Here is a 16,488-nt window from a genome sequence, read left to right as displayed (position 1 = left end):
TGGCTAGGGATAGCCATCATCAGGTTTGGATGTTCTTGTGCCTCTGGATGATTTGCCTGATGTGATTTCAGGTCTACAAGTTTGATTCTTGTAAGTTGTGTGTCTAGATTTTTGTGTGAGTCAAAAATCTTATGCGTTTTGTTGTTCAAAAGTGTAATCTTGGTGTTTGGTTTGTAAAACTTTTGAATATAGTGGAAGCAGGCTCAAGTTGTCCTAGTAAACTGGATGTAGCTCTGTGATTGAGTGAACCAATATAAAAATAGTTGTGCATTTCTCTTTCTCTCATCTCACTCTCTTTAAAACTTTTTAAAAACTCAAGAAAACCAAGCAATTTGATCTTTGATGTGATTTAATGTGTTCTTGTGTAATCTGAGGCTTTATACTTGTTATAAATACTGATTGGAACAAGTCTTGTATGTAAAAGATTGTTGTTTGAGTTGAATTCGCAAATTCGCAAATTCTGCATAATTCTCCAATATTTTAGCTGACTGATTTATCTTTTTAATTGATTATTTCATAGCATCAAGAACAATTTAGTCTGCTATTTTATATTTTAATGAACTGAAATTGTACTGGTCTGCTGTATTTACATCCAAACTTTCCAGTCCATTAGATATTGAAAAGAGGTTTAAGCTTTCAAAAAAGTTTTATAAAGCCAATTCAACCCCCCCCCCCTTTCTTGGCTAAACTCACCATTTCAAAACTAACAATTGGTATCTAGAGCAAGGTTCTTGAAAGGTATTCAAGTTTGATCAAAAATCTTTTGAAATGGCTGAAAGTAAACTCCCTTTTGCTGAAGGTGCCTCTGTTCATAGACCACCTATGTTTTATAGCCTAAACTATCAGTTTTGGAAAATAAGGATGCAAATTTTCATTGAATCTATAGACAAAGAAATTTGGGATGTAATAGTTAATGGACCATATATTCCTAAATGTGTTGTTGAAATTAAATAGGTGGACAAGCCTTGGAGTGAATGGACTGATGAAGAAAGGAGAAGATCTCAATATGATTGTAATGCCAAAAACATCATCACTTCACTTTTGAGTATGGATGAATTTTTTAGGGTCACCAAATGTAAGAATGCAAAGGAAATGTGGGATGTCCAAGAGGTTACACATGAAGAAATAAGTGAAGTGAACAGAGCAAGGAAGCATGCCTTGATTCAAGAGTTTGAGCTTTTCAAGATGGAAAAAGGAGAGTCCATAGCTTAAGTGCAAAATAGGTTCACTCACATAGTCAACAATCTCATGGGTCTAGGCAAAGAATTTGACGAAGAGGAGCTAAACATCAAAGTGCTTAAGTGTCTTGATAGAAATTGGCAACCAAAGGTGCCTACCATATCTGAATCTAAGGATTTATCCATCATCACTACAACTGGACTGTTTGGCAAGCTTAGAAAGCATGAGATTGAAATGCAAAGGCTAAGTGAGCTTGAAACAAGTGAGAAAAAGGTAAGATCCATAGCCTTGAAGGCTAGCTCTAAGAAGAGTGATGAAATTGAGGAAGAGGTTGTTGAATCTAGTGATAATGAGAACTTGAATCTACTAGTCAAGAAGTTTGGGAAGTATCTTAAGAGGGAAGGCAACAAAGGTAATCAAAGGAGGTACAATTCTAAACAAAATGATTTAAGTAATTCTTCTAAATTCTCATGTTATAATTGTGGAAAGCAAGGACATATCAAGATTGAATGTCCTAATGTTAACCAAGAGAAGGAGAAGGTTGATGATAGGAAAAAGGAGAAAAAGGGAAAGGAAAGACGTGCCTACATAGCTTGGGAGGACAATGATGATTCAACAAGCACTTCATCTCAAGAAGGAAGTGAGGAAGCAAACATATGCCTTTTGGCCATATATGAATCATCCCCATCAAGCCAAGTAAGTTCCTTGTCATCCAAAGATATGAATGGCGATTACCAATTGTTGCATGACTTTGAAGAGTTGCATAGTGAGGCAAACAAAATTGTTGTCATGAACAATCGGCTAAAACGATTAAATAACTAGCTAGAAAATAGAGTTAGCCAACTAGAATCAAAAACAGTTGACTTTAAAAATGATTTCGAACATTTGGAAACGATTTACAGTAATTCAGTCGATTGTTCTGAAAAACAACTGCCTATAAAACCTTGTGAAAATTGCACTACTTTGAAACATCAAGTGAAATATCTTTTGAAAACATGTGCAAGGTTCACAAGAGGAAAATCAAACTTGGAAGTTGTTCTTTGCTCTCAAAACTGTGTTTTTGGAAAGGCTGTACTTGGTTATACACCTATCCATGAAAAGAAAGCCAAGAAGTTCTCTAGTTTCTTTTCAAGGAGTGAGCCAAATGTTATGCCCTTCATTTCTTGCAACTACTGTATGAAGAAAGGTCATATTCTTAAGAATTGTCATGTTAGAAAGTATGATGTACCTAATGGAATTATGAAATGGATCCCAAAAGGATCTAGAAAGGCATAACCATGTTGGACCCAAACTATCAAAGGGTACCATGTAATACTATGTTGTTTTGCAGGTCATAAAACAGGAAAAGAAGGATCTATGGTACCTAGATAGTAGCTGCTCAAGGCATATGACATGTGATAAGACCAAATTTGCAAAGTTGGAATTGAAAGGAGAAGGATTTGTAACCTATGGAGACAACAACAAAAGAAGAATCCTTGGAAATGGAGTCATGGGCAATGAATCCTCTTTCAACATCAAGAATGTGTTGCTAGTAGAAGCGCTCAAACATAATTTGATAAGTATAAGTCAATTATGTGACAAAGGCTTTAAAGTGATGTTTGAACCAAATAATTGTTTGATATATGATGTACATGGTAGAATTGTCTTGATAGGAAAAAGAGTCAACAATATATATCTACTTGATCTGTATCATGCATCGTTTAGCATCCATTGTTTGCTTACAAAAGAGGATGACACTTGGTTATGACATAGGAGACTTTGTCACATACACATGCAGCATTTTAATCGGCTAAACAGAAAACATTTGGTTGAAGGACTACCAAAACTCAAGTTTGAGAATGATAGAGTGTGTGAAGCATGTCAAAAAGGAAAACAGACCAAGGTCTCTTTCAAACCCAAAAATGTTGTTTCAACTGAAAGACCTTTAGAGATGCTTCACGTGGATCTATTTGGTCCATCTCGAACCATGCGCCTTGGTGGCAATCTTTATGAATTTGTTATAGTTGATGACTTCTCTAGGTACACATGGAGTTTGTTCTTAGCTGCCAAAAATGACATTTTTCATGCTTTTAAAAGACTTGCCAAGGTGCTAGAAAATGAAAAGAGTTCCAAGATAGTGTCTATTCGAAGTGACCATGGTGGGGAATTTCAAAATGAAAGGTTTGAACACTTTTGTGAAAAGCATGACATTAAACATAACTTTTCTGCACCAAGAACCCCACAACAAAATGGTGTTGTTGAAAGGAAAAACATGTCACTTGATGAACTAGCTAGAACTATGTTAAATGAAAATTCACTACCTAAGTGCTTTTGGGTTGATGCAGTCAACACAACTTGTTATGTTTTAAATAGAGTGTTGATTAGGCCAATTTTGAAGAAAACACCCTATGAACTTTTCAAAGGAAGAATGCCTATTTTAAGTCACCTAAAAGTATTTGGATGTAAGTGTTTCATTTTAAACAATATCAAAGAAAGTCTTGGCAAATTTGATGCAAAAGCGGATGAAGGTCTTTTTCTAGGCTATGCTATACAAAGTCATGCATATAGAGTCTATAATAAGAGATTGATGATTGTTGAAGAGTCTATGCATGTTGTATTTGATGAAACTAACCCAAAATTGCAAGATCATGTGCCTAAGATTGCAGATGAAGAAGAAACAGCACTGGAAAAGAAATCTGCTACAGGAAATCAGTTAGCTGAAAAGGAAGTTCAGTCGACTAAAAAAGCTGTAGAAAGCAACTTACCCAAGGAGTGGATTCAACCCATATGATTATTAAAGGACAACATAATTGGTGACATAGAACAGGGAGTATCCACTAGACGCAAGCTTGCATTCTTTCAACATGTAGCATTTGTTTCTTAAATTGAACCTAAGAATGTGAATGATGCATTATGTGATAGTAATTGGGTTATTGCAATGCAAGATGAACTTAATCAATTCACTAGGAATGATGTGTGGTTTCTTGTTCCTAAAACTGATACAATGAATGTGATCGATACAAAATGGGTGTTTAAGAATAAAATGGATGAAAATTGTAATATAATTAGGAATAAGGCTAGGCTAGTTGCTAAAGGTTATAATCAAGAGGAAGGTATTAATTTTGATGAAACATATGCACCAGTGGCTAGGCTAGAAGCTGTGAGGTTATTGTTAGCATATGCATGCAGGTGTAATTTCAAACTTTCTCAAATGGATGTGAAAAGTGCATTCTTGAATGGTTTCTTAAATGAAGAAGTGTATGTATCACAACCTCCTGGCTTTGAAGATCACCTCTATCCTAATCATGTTTTCAAATTGAAAAAGGCTTTATATGGTTTGAAACAAGTACCACGACAATGGTATAAGAGGTTAAGCAACTTTCTTTTATCTAAAGGATATGCTAGAGGTGTTGTTGATAAAACACTTTTCATTAGAAAGCATGCAAGTGATGTAATACTTGTTCAAGTGTATGTAGATGATATAATCTTTGGATCAAATAATAACTTCATGTGTGAAGAGTTTGTTGCAGCTATGCAGGGAGAATTTGAGATGCCTATGATGGGTGAGCTAACCTACTTCCTAGGACTGCAAGTGAAGCAACTCAGGCATGCATCACTTTTCATTAGAAAGCATGCAAGTGATGTAATACTTGTTCAAGTGTATGTAGATGATATAATCTTTGGATCAAATAATAACTTCATGTGTGAAGAGTTTGTTGCAGCTATGCAGGGAGAATTTGAGATGTCTATGATGGGTGAGCTAACCTACTTCCTAGGACTGCAAGTGAAGCAACTCAGGCATGGGACATTTTTAAGCCAGTCAAAATACTGTTTTGATCTACTGAAAAAGTTCAAAATAGAGGATTGCAAAGAGGCTGCCACTCCAATTGCTCCAAACTGCCTTATGGATGCAGATGAAGCTAGAAACCAAGTTGATTCAACTAAATATAGAGGGTTAATTGGTTCCTTGCTATATCTCACTGCTTGTAAACCGAATATACAGTTTGGTGTTTGCTTGTGTGCACGGTTTCAATCCAATCCAAAGGAATCACACTTCAAAGCTGCAAAACGGATTCTCAAGTATCTGAAAGGGAAAACTAATGTTGGATTATGGTATCCTAATGTATCTAACATTGTTCTTAGTGGTTTTTTCAGATTCTGACTATACAGGGTGCAAATTGGATAGGAAAAGCACAAGTGGCACATGCCATCTACTTGGATCAAGCCTAATCTCATGGAATAACAAGAAGCAAGCATGTGTAGCGCTCTCTACAGTTGAGGCTGAGTACATAGCAGCTGGACATGCATCTGCTCAAAGCATATGGTTGAAGCATCAACTTATGCATTATGGTGTAAAGCTAGAGAAGGTACCTCTTTATTGTGATAATACAAGTGCAATCAACCTAACTAAGAATCCAATTCAGTATTCTAAAACAAAACACATTGAAATCACGCATCATTTCATAAGAGATCATATTCAAAAAGGTGATATTGAAATCATGTTTGTGAAAACTGAAAATCAATTGGCAGATTTATTCAATAAACCACTTACATGTGATAGATTCAATAAGCTTAGAACTGAATTAGGTATTCTTGACATGAAGAATGTATGTTGATATCTGTTTGGCTTGTTAATCTTATTAGATCATGTGTGTGATGCATTTAAAGTGGTGAAATCTGCATAATTTGAAAACTGCCAGTATTTCAGTTAGCTAAATTTGCAATTTCAACACATAGATTTCATTTAAAATGTCACAGTCTGCATAATCTGTGTTCTGGAACTGTTTCAATCTTCTAAATCTCACAAAACAACACATATATTTGATTTAAATTGGTCTGGTGTGAATTTTGTGAAATCTGAAATTTTTAGTCAGCTAAAACTGCAAATTTAACACAAAGATTTCACTTAAAACTGTCATTGCACCAAAAATCAGTTTTCTGGCACAATTTTAGTCGACTAACTCTGTATTTTTATGTGTTAAAATCACTTATGCTGATGTGGAATTGCTTGAATTGATTTTAATTGATTGACCCAGTCAAAGCATGCATCACATGACTATTTTTGGACTGTAGCAGCAGTTGTAACAGCTATTACATCAGCTAAAATCAACTTTTCAGATTGCATTGACCATAAAGTGCTTTAATTACATGAACTGTTTGTGAGTGGATTATTCATAAAACGCATGGGAAACACATCACTGCATCTCTGATACAGATTCCCTCACATTTAATTGTTGTGATTTCTTGTACTGCATTGAAACCAAAAAATATGCACAATTTAATTGACTGATTTTGAAAATCAACATGTTGATTCTATAAATACTTGCATAAGCATCATGCATTGGCATTCTCATTTACTAGTAAGAGCCAAACCTACATTTCACCATGCCTAGAAGATCACAAATTGCCCCTCAGATGATGAAAGTTCTACCCCACCTACTTCATCTTCTCCAAATGCCATGAATCAAGGAAGGCTTGAGATATGGTTTGAAGACCATGAAGACAGAATTCAAACTTTCTTGATTGAGATCAATAGGAAGCAAATCATCCTTCCTAAGGTGATTCACATGTCATGGCTAAGGGCATAAAACTTTAGCAACCTCGAGCAACATCTCAAAGCTCAAAAAGTGAAGACTTTCCTTGAGCTTTCGGGCAAGGTGTATCCGGATTTGGTGAAGGAGTTTCATGCCAACCTCAATTTCAGCAATGGCATTCTCAAATCAAGTGTCAAAGGTGTGGAGATGGAAATCACTAGGCAAACATGGAAGGATGTGGCTGGCCTAAGGCAAAAAGGTGTGCAAGTCCGCAAAGGTGAAACTAGTGCAGTGGATGAATTCAACAAAGTGTAATACTTCAACCAATGTGTGAGAAATCAAGGTTAGCAAACTAGAAATTTCCATGTGGGAAGGTTTCGTGTGGAGGAAAGGGTTCTAGTTATGGTGGTGACCAAAATCATCATGCCTAGGGGAGTAATCATGCAACCTTGAATGAAGGTGATCTAGTGGTGATGTACTGCATTCAAAATGGTGTGATGGTGGATTGGACATACATAATTCGTGACCACATGATGAGGGCAAAGAGGCTCACAGATTTCAAGCTTCCATATATGGTGCTCATCTCCAAGTTCATTGAGCATTTTGGTTTGGATGTGGAAGGAGAGCTTGAGGAGTCAACTAGACTTCTAAATCATGTTTCTACACTGAATATGCACAAGATGGGATTGACCACGGTAGGCAACACTTGGCTAGTTGAAGGAGATCAAGGTGCAAACATTGAAGTTGGAGCAAATGATCATGAAGCGGGGACTAGTGGAGGAAACCAAGAGGAAGATGAACCACAACCTATGGCAATTGAGCTATACAACCCTCCTGAGAATACTGGACTTGCATACTCCCAATTTGAGAGAATGATTCTCAACCAGCTTCAAGACCTCAACATGGCTCAAAATGCACATCATGCATACTACACAACAAGGTTCCAAGACTTAGATGACCAACTCCATAACTTTCATGACCTCCTCTCCAATGTCTACAACAGAGACAACCCTAGGAATGAGTGAAGGGGATGGCTCAAAGGTCATGCATTGCATTTTCATGCTGCATTTTGTGTGTCTGCTGTATGTTCCAATATTTTAATTGGCTATTTTCTCATTTCAGTCGACTGATTATATCAATTTTCATCTTCATGATGTATCTGTCATTTCTATTTCTGTTCTGGTGTGTGTAATTGTGTCAGGTGCCCTGATACACCTCTATGTTACTGGTTTAATGAAAATTTTCATCTTTCTAAAATGATCTATGCATTTACTTTCATTTGATGAATCCAAAGGGAGAGAAAAATATGAAAAATAATGAGTAAAAATGTGTTAGATTTGAAAAACCTGAAATAAATCTGCTGGAATCATATAATACTGCCAACTTAATCTAAAATCTGAAGTTAATTCATGTTATTAATGATACGGGGAGCATATGCATATGTGATATTTATATATGCTTGTGTGCTTTTGCTTGGTCGTATATTTGGAATATTTGTATCTTCTATGCAAAAGCTTTTTCAGGTTTCTCTATGGATTTTAGCTCATCAATTCAACTCGAGGATGTTGGGTTCATCAATTTAGGGGGAGATTGTTGGCACAAGCAAGCTCGAAGCAAAGAATTGATAAAGCCATATGCATGAAGATCTTAAGTATTTAATGAAGATTGATGAAGATCCATTTGAAGATTATGTTTTTAGTGTGTTAAATATGAAAATAACATGTTAAATGTAATGTCTTAGTGTTATACATTGTTGATAGGCTATATGACATAGGTTAGATGTCTTGTGTGCCTTGTGTGTCTCTTTTAATCTGTTAAAATGGGTTTTAAAAGGTTAAATGACTTACTGTATATAGTTTCTGGTATGAATACATTCAGTTACTTGAATTATTTTTCAATCGACTGATTTCCCTTAAATCAGGTGAAATCAGCTAATTGTACGGAAAATTAAATCGACTATTTTCACTTAAACCAGACTATATAAGCTGTATTTTCGCAAGCAGAAGTGCTAATCTGAGTTTTTCTGAATGAAACCTTGTCATTAATCTTTGGGAAGCGTTCTCTCTTTGTAATACACAGTTGGAACTCATATTTTAAAGATCTTGGTTGTTCTTGGAGGCATTTTGGCTTGTGAGTAGCTTGAATAACACATGTATGGTTGGCTAGGGACAACCACCATCAGGTTTGGATGTTGTTGTGCCTTTGGATGGTTTGCCTGATGTGATTTTAGGTCTACAAGTGTGATTCTTGTAGGTTGTGTGTTTAGATTTTTGTGTGAGTCAAAAATCTTGTGTGTTTTATTGTTCAAAAGTGTAATCTTGGTGTTTGGTTTGTAAAACTTTTGAATATAGTGGAAACCAGGCTCAGGTTGTCCTGGTAAACTAGATGTAGCTTTGTGATTGAGTGAACCAGTATAAAAACAATTGTGCATTTCTTTTTCCCTCATCTCACTCTCCTTTAAACTCTTTAAAGACTCAAGAAAACCAAGCAATTTGATCTTTGGTGTGATTTAATGCGTTCTTGTGTAATCTGAGGCTTTATACTTGTTATAAATACTGATTGGAACAAGTCTTGTATGTAAAAGATTGCTATTTGAATTGAATTCGCAAATTCTGCATTCTGCATAATTCTCCAGTATTTTAGCCGATTGATTAGTCTGTTGTTTTATAATCGACTAAAAGTGTACTGGTCTGCTGCATTTACATCCAAACTTTCCAGTCCATTAGATTCAATTGAAAAGAGGTTTAAGCTTTCAAAAATTTTTATAAAGCCAATTCAACCCCTCTTCTTGGCTAAACTCACCATTTCAAAACTAACAACCTTCAACCTGCACACTGAGAATATAATTAAACAACTAAGAATTCTCCGTTTTCACCAATCAACTAAATCATAAGGTGAACTGGAGCTCTCAGTCCTTGTAAATTAATCAAAATAGGGGCGTCGACCAAAATCCGAGATCCTCAACCTGTACACTAACAATATAATTAATCAACTAAGAATTCTCAATTTTCACTAATCAACTGAATCATAAGGTGAACTTGAGCTCTCAGTCGCAAATAAATCACAATAGGGGCGTCAGCTAAAAACCGGGATATTTAACTTCTACACTAACAATATAATTAATCAACTAAGAATTCTTAGTTTTCACCAATCAACTTAATCATAAGTTGAACTCGAGCTCTCAATCCCTGCAAATTAATCACAACTGGGGAGTCGGCTGAAAACTAAGATACTCTACCTGTACGCTAACAATATAATTAATCAACTAAGAATTCTCAGTAGTGCTTACACATCACTCATATATCATTCGGCAGGAAACCGATTTCATAGCACTGTTTACATATTACACATCAATCGGCAGGAAACCAATTTCACAATACTAGCAATGCATCTAGTTCTTATGGTTTTAAGTAGACCATCGAGCATCGGGGCCTGGCATTAAGCATCAGGGCCCGACATCGAGCATCGAGGCCCGTCATCAATCATCGGGGCCTGACATCGAGCATCGAGACATAGCATCGAGCATTGGGGCTCGATTTTATAAATAAAATTCCCATCTTAACCAAATTTATTCAAATTAAATGATAGTTTATGACAAAAAATAACCTGAAACAAATAACCTTTGTCCTTGATCAAAACAAAAACACAACTAAATAACTTTTGACTTACCTGAAAAAATTGCAATCATCTAACTTCTACCTTAATTGAAGTAAAAACGTAAATTCGATGTGTTCCATGTTCGTGGTATCTCCTTACCATCTAGCGTCTCTAGCTTATATATTCTTCCCCCCACTAGTTCTTTAACGCGATAAGGTCCAGTCCATTTGGGTGCCAGCTTATCCATCTGAACTAGCTGCACCTTTATTAGCACCAAGTTCGTTACCTGAAAAATTCTTAGGCTTACTTTGGATTTATACCTTCTTTCTATCCTTCTTTTAACTGCCTCCCCTGAAATTCTAGCTAACTCTCGTACTTCTTCTAGAGTTTCCAAATTAGCGCAAAGCCCCTCCTCAGATGGCGTAGTGGCAAATGACCTTACGCTTTCCACGTTCTCAACAATCTCCACGGGTATAACTACATTCGTTTCGTACACCAGGCTTAATGGAGTCTCATGTGTGGTCGACTAACGTGTGGTATGATACGACCATAATACCCCATGTACTTCATCTGGCCACTCCCCTTTTGTCGTCATCAACCTCAATTTTAGACCTCGAAGTATAACTTTTTTTGCTACCTCAGCTTGCCCATTTGTCTGAGGGTGCTCCACGAAAGAAAAAACCTACCAAGTTCCTACACGACATAGTTGTAGTACTTGTGAACATACAAATTGGGTTCCATTGTCTGAGATGATATACCAGGGAACTCCAAACCTGCATATTATATTTTTCCAAATAAACTCCCTAACCTACTCCCAATAATTATAGCCACAAGCTCCGCCTTAATCCATTTTGTGAAGTACTCCACAACCACTATTAAAAATTTATGTTGCCTGACCACTCTAAAAAATGGCCCTAGTATATCTATCCCTAACGTGTGAAACAACCATGGTGCATTGATTGACTGTAAAATTTCTGGTGGGGCCTTGGCCCAATCCGCATGCTTTTGAAATTGCTCGCACTCTTTCACATACTCTACACAATCATTCCTCATAGTTGGCCAGGAAAATCCCACTCTCATAACCCGCAGCATCAATGATTTTCCACTAACATGACTCCCAAGTATGCCTTTGTGCAACTCAACCATAATTTGTGTTGCTTCTCCCTTATCCACACAAATCAATAAAGGACGAGAATACTCGTATCGATACAAGTTGCCATCAATCAACATGTATCTACTAGAACTCTTCTTGATTCGACTTGTTTCCCCGATGTCTTCAGGCAATTGTCCATCATCCATATACTTCTTTATTGGAGTCATCCAAGTTTCCTCCTCGTGTGCTTGTATTTCCATGACCTGATGACTTCCTCCAATCTCCACTTGAGGAGATACTAGTGTCTCCCTGATCACGAATTTATGTTGTCCCAGCTTCGTACAACAAGCCAATTTTCATAACAGATTTGTCTGACAATTGTGTTCCCTAGGGACGTGTATAAACTCAAAAACAACAAAATTCTTAACAATAGTCTGAACGAATTCCAGGTACCTGACCAACTGTGGATCTCGGGCCTAAAACTCCCCTTTCAACTGTGGAGGTTTGCTCAAATACTCCTTCAATTTCCGAAAAGCTTCTTCACACTCACCGGTCCACTGAAATTTATTATTCTTCCATAAACACTAAATAAGGCAATCCTTTGTCTCCACTCTTTGCAAGAAACCTAGAGAGGGTTGTCATCCTCCTCGTTAATCGCTGCACCTCTTTAATGTTGACCGAACTTCTTATATTTATAATAGCTTAACATTTGATAGCCACGTAGGATATTGAATCTCCTTGATATGTGATGCCTTCAAAAGCTTTTGTACTTCTTCTACAGCGGCTTGAGCTCGCTCTCCAACCAACCGTCTTCGTCTTTGAACCTTCGCCTTGACCTCAGGGTTCACATTGACCCTGTGACATAAAAAGTTGGGATCTATCCTCACCATAGTTGTCATTGTCCAAGCGAATGAAGAAAGGTTCACTTGCAATACCTATAGGATTTGCGCCTCCAGATTTGGACTCAGACCTCCTCCTATCTTGAGCTTTCGCCCATTGAGAACCAATTTTTTCACTTCGCCAACAGGTTGGGGTCTTCTCTCCGAATGTACTACCCGTGGATCCAACTCGGTGTCAATAGATGCTTTAACCGTTGCCATACAGTATGTGATCTTCTATCGAGTTTTAAGGCTATCTTCGTAACATTTTCGGGCCATCTCCTGATTCACCCTCATTATGAATAATCTTCCTTCATTAGTAGGAATCTTCATTTTCAAATGAATGGCTAATATCACAACCCTAACTTATTTATGGATGGCCTACCCAAAAGCAAGTTTATACGAAGATAGAGCATTAACAACTATATATCGTACCATAATACTTTTTGCAGCATCTATGTAACCTCTCACTTCTACCTACACTCCAGAAAATCCCACCAATAGCCCATCAAAAAGGTTGCAAGCGATCAACTGGAATCTGTAATCCCACGAAGGTGTCCCAAAATATAATATCTATTGAACTGCCTTGATCTATCAACACTCTATGCACGTTCCTGTCCATAGTGATGATTGACAGCATTATCAGATCGTCTTCATGCGGCACTACTCCTTTTAAGTCCTCATTGTAAAAGACAATGTTTGGGATCTCCTTAGGTCATTCTATCTTTGCGGCTGTCATGACGCTTCTCACATATCTCTTTCTGGATGAATGCATTAGACCATCTCTTGAAAAACCTCCTACAATTGTGTTAAAATCTCCTAAAAATGAGGTTCGACTACCGATGGTGGCTCTATTTCCTCTTCTTCCTTGGCAATTCCCACATATCTCTTCAACAATCCATTGATCGACAGTGCAACTAGCAGATTTGCCAATTTATGGCAATTGTCTGTATGTCCTGAGGCTTGATGAATTTTACACCAAGCATTCAGCCGCAAATTGAGCACCTTGTTGGTGATGTTGGGATGACGTAGGTGCTTAGATACTTCCTCATCCTCTATTATTTTTGACTGAGCAGTGTTAAAGCTCGCATCATGTGCACCTTCTCTCCTCTGTGGCCTTCTCTTCTCTTTTACGCCACATAGGGAATAAACTTTCGATCTGACCTACCCCTTGCAGGTGTTCTTTTTCGCCTGAATGGTTTGATCTCTCTATCACTCCTTGTACTAGTCATCAATCTTTTGTGTTCAGCTCTCTTATGTCGCAAAGCTTCCTCAATCTCTATTTTTACTACTTCCCTTTCCCTTATCTCCGTTAGAGCTTTAAGAGGTAATCGATGGTGGAGCTCCAAAGGTGCGTGAAGAACTCCATGGCAACGGAAGTTGGATGAAGGAATGGATGCAAGTTTTGAAGGCTCTTGCAAGCTATTGGTGTCATGCGACCGAGCGGCCAGACCAACAATGAAAATAAATTCTTTTTATTTAATTTTTGATTTTTTTTTATCTTTTTAAAAAAAACTACGTAACCCTGATTCTCCATTATAATTGAAGATACGTAGGAGCAAGGATTAATCCTTGTCGGGCCCAAAAAAACTAAAAAATTATTTTTGTTTATTTTATACATCCTTTTGTTGTTACTTTTGGGGAAAATTAAATCTTTTGAAAACCACATCCTTTTTGCACGTTTAATTAAAGGTACCGTCTTAGGATGGGCGTTGTGGGGTGCTAATACCTTCCCCACGCGTAACCGGCTCTCGGACCCAAAATCTGGTTTTTTGGAGACCTTGTCTTATCTTTTATGATTTTCCATAGTTTCCTATAATAACTATGGTGGCGACTCCAAACTCTGTATTTTACAAATTTTATTTTTGGTTCGTCGTCCCGTCACGATTTCGGTTGCGACAGATGGCGACTCCACTAGGGACCCTAGAGAGTCAGACCATTTATTTAGATGTGCAAAATTGATGTGGTTTTTCTTCATATTTTTTCTTTCTCATTTTTGTTTTTGTTTTTAGGTATGTGTATTTTTATCTCTTTTTACATGTAGAATAATTGTATGTGTATATTCTTCTTTATTTTGGTATTTGGAATAATTTTCAGGTGTGAGTTTGGGTATACATTGTATTCTCCCTTCACACACACACATTTTGTTCATTACATGAGTGGGGCCCTATACCCGGGTCTGAGTTGCTTAGAATTAAAGGGGATTGTGTAGCGGTGCCACTGTGGATGTACTTCTCAAGTGGTCATTGTGAGAACCCCAACTAGAGTTTGTTTGCTTCATTGGTACTCTCATTTCTTGTTGTTTACCAATTGTCGTGGGAAATGCCATGAAGTAGGCCACAACTCTAGTGACCTTGATATTTAGGTATTAAGGAACTATCCTTGTGAGCACATATACTTTCCCTTAGAACTTTAAGCGGCAAACCTATATTAAATTAAGGCACTAAAGGAAGAGGTTTGCGTCCTTTACCCTCACCTTTCCTTCTATATAATAATAAATTCATCACAATCACACATTATTAACCATAAACATAGATTTCAAAAAAAAATTGCACTACATTAAGTTCAAATTGTTTCCCACTTTCTTTATCACCAAATTCTTGAAATCTTTCTTATGAAAAATGAGAAAATGATAAAATTTTCTTTGGTCAAATCAGTGGATTGAGTAAAGAAATAAAATTTTGTTTGTTTTCATTTTCTTTGAAATACCCATCTAATCTTGCATGCATGAAATTGCTCAAATCTATCTTCCTTTCCATCTCTCTTCCACCATAAACCTTGTTTTCTTTTCCACGGAGAATTATCATAAAGGGGACACATACCTTAAAAATGATTACAAGAAACTTTCTGAACACAAAAAAAATGAATAATAATTAGCTAGGCTGAAAACTCTGATGGACAGTCAAGGCAAAAATAAGACAAAAAAAAGTGAAAAAAAAAGAACAAAACAAGGGACATCTTATCATATGAACTAAATTATTTTCCTCTAAATTAAAGTTTTTGTTAAGAAAAAATAACCATGATTTAAAATGATGTGTGGCCATGTTTCTTTATCCAAAAACAAAAAAAAAAAAACAAAAGTAATATCCTTTACTACCCATTTTGAGCCTTCCAAAAAAATTTCTTTCCAATTACCCTAAACAAGGGTCAACCTCACACTAAGGGTTGACATAATGTTTGCTTTTAATAGAAAAAAAATGGTTATATCAAGAAAAGAAAAGAAAAAGCGAAGCAAAAGGTGAACAAGAAGAAGTCAAACAAATTCTGAATAAAACATTATTCAAAGATACTTGTTTAAAACAACCCACACATCACTTTTTGGGCCTTTACTATCATTTACATCTATACCCCTAGCCTTGGCCACGATACAAGCCTAATAAAGTCCACACAAATGAAAGATTGGTTGTTATCTTTCGAAGGTTTTAATTTAAGAGGAAAATTTTTATTTGCTAACAGGTTTGTTCTAAAAAAAATAAAAAAAAAAGGATTGAAAAAATGTGTTCAAAGATTTTCTTTTAAACACTGGGGCAATTTATGTTTGGTTGACATGTTTTCAAAACTCCAAAATCAGCACGGGCAATCAAGCAATCTGGTTAATTTTGGGTTGTCAACTTTCAATTTATTCTTCATGAAATTCCATTTTTCCCATCATTCATTATGAATTGGGCATTTATTTATATCGAAGACTCTTATCACATTATGGGAAATTTGTGAAGACTCTAGTTTTTTAATCTCCTCAATTGGGGAAAGTCGAACACGTTTTTGCACCATAAGACCATCCTAAGCTTTCATACTAGGGGTAAATTATTGAAGTCCCCATCATTTTCTTCATACCATCAATAACTTGGGAAAGCTCAAACACATTTTGTGCCCCAAGACTAATTCAAATTGGGGCAACTCCCTAGTTAATCTTCATCACCTCATCCAAACCTTTTCAAACCCTTGGCAATTTCATGCATGTCATTCAAATAGTATTTCAAAAGAAATGATTAAAAAAATGATTCGTTAGTAGCAGATTAAATCAAAGAAATGATTTGGAAAAGTAAAAAACAAAATCAAAGTAGAATGATTCCATGAATTAGAAATAACAATGAAATGAGAATCAATTCGAATTTGTTTTCAAAAAATGCAAAAGAAAAATTCATACATCATACCAAGTCATGCATACATGATAATTCATCTTTTGGAATAAAGCAAATTCCACTCATGGATCCACGCATCCATGCAT

This window comes from Vigna unguiculata, chromosome 10 (assembly GCF_037176805.1).
Source record: "Vigna unguiculata cultivar grain cowpea cultivar isolate G323 ecotype 2 chromosome 10, ASM3717680v1, whole genome shotgun sequence".
Taxonomy (NCBI): Eukaryota; Viridiplantae; Streptophyta; class Magnoliopsida; order Fabales; family Fabaceae; genus Vigna; species Vigna unguiculata.
The sequence above is the reverse complement of the archived record's forward strand: the minus strand, read 5'-3'. Positions refer to the sequence as shown.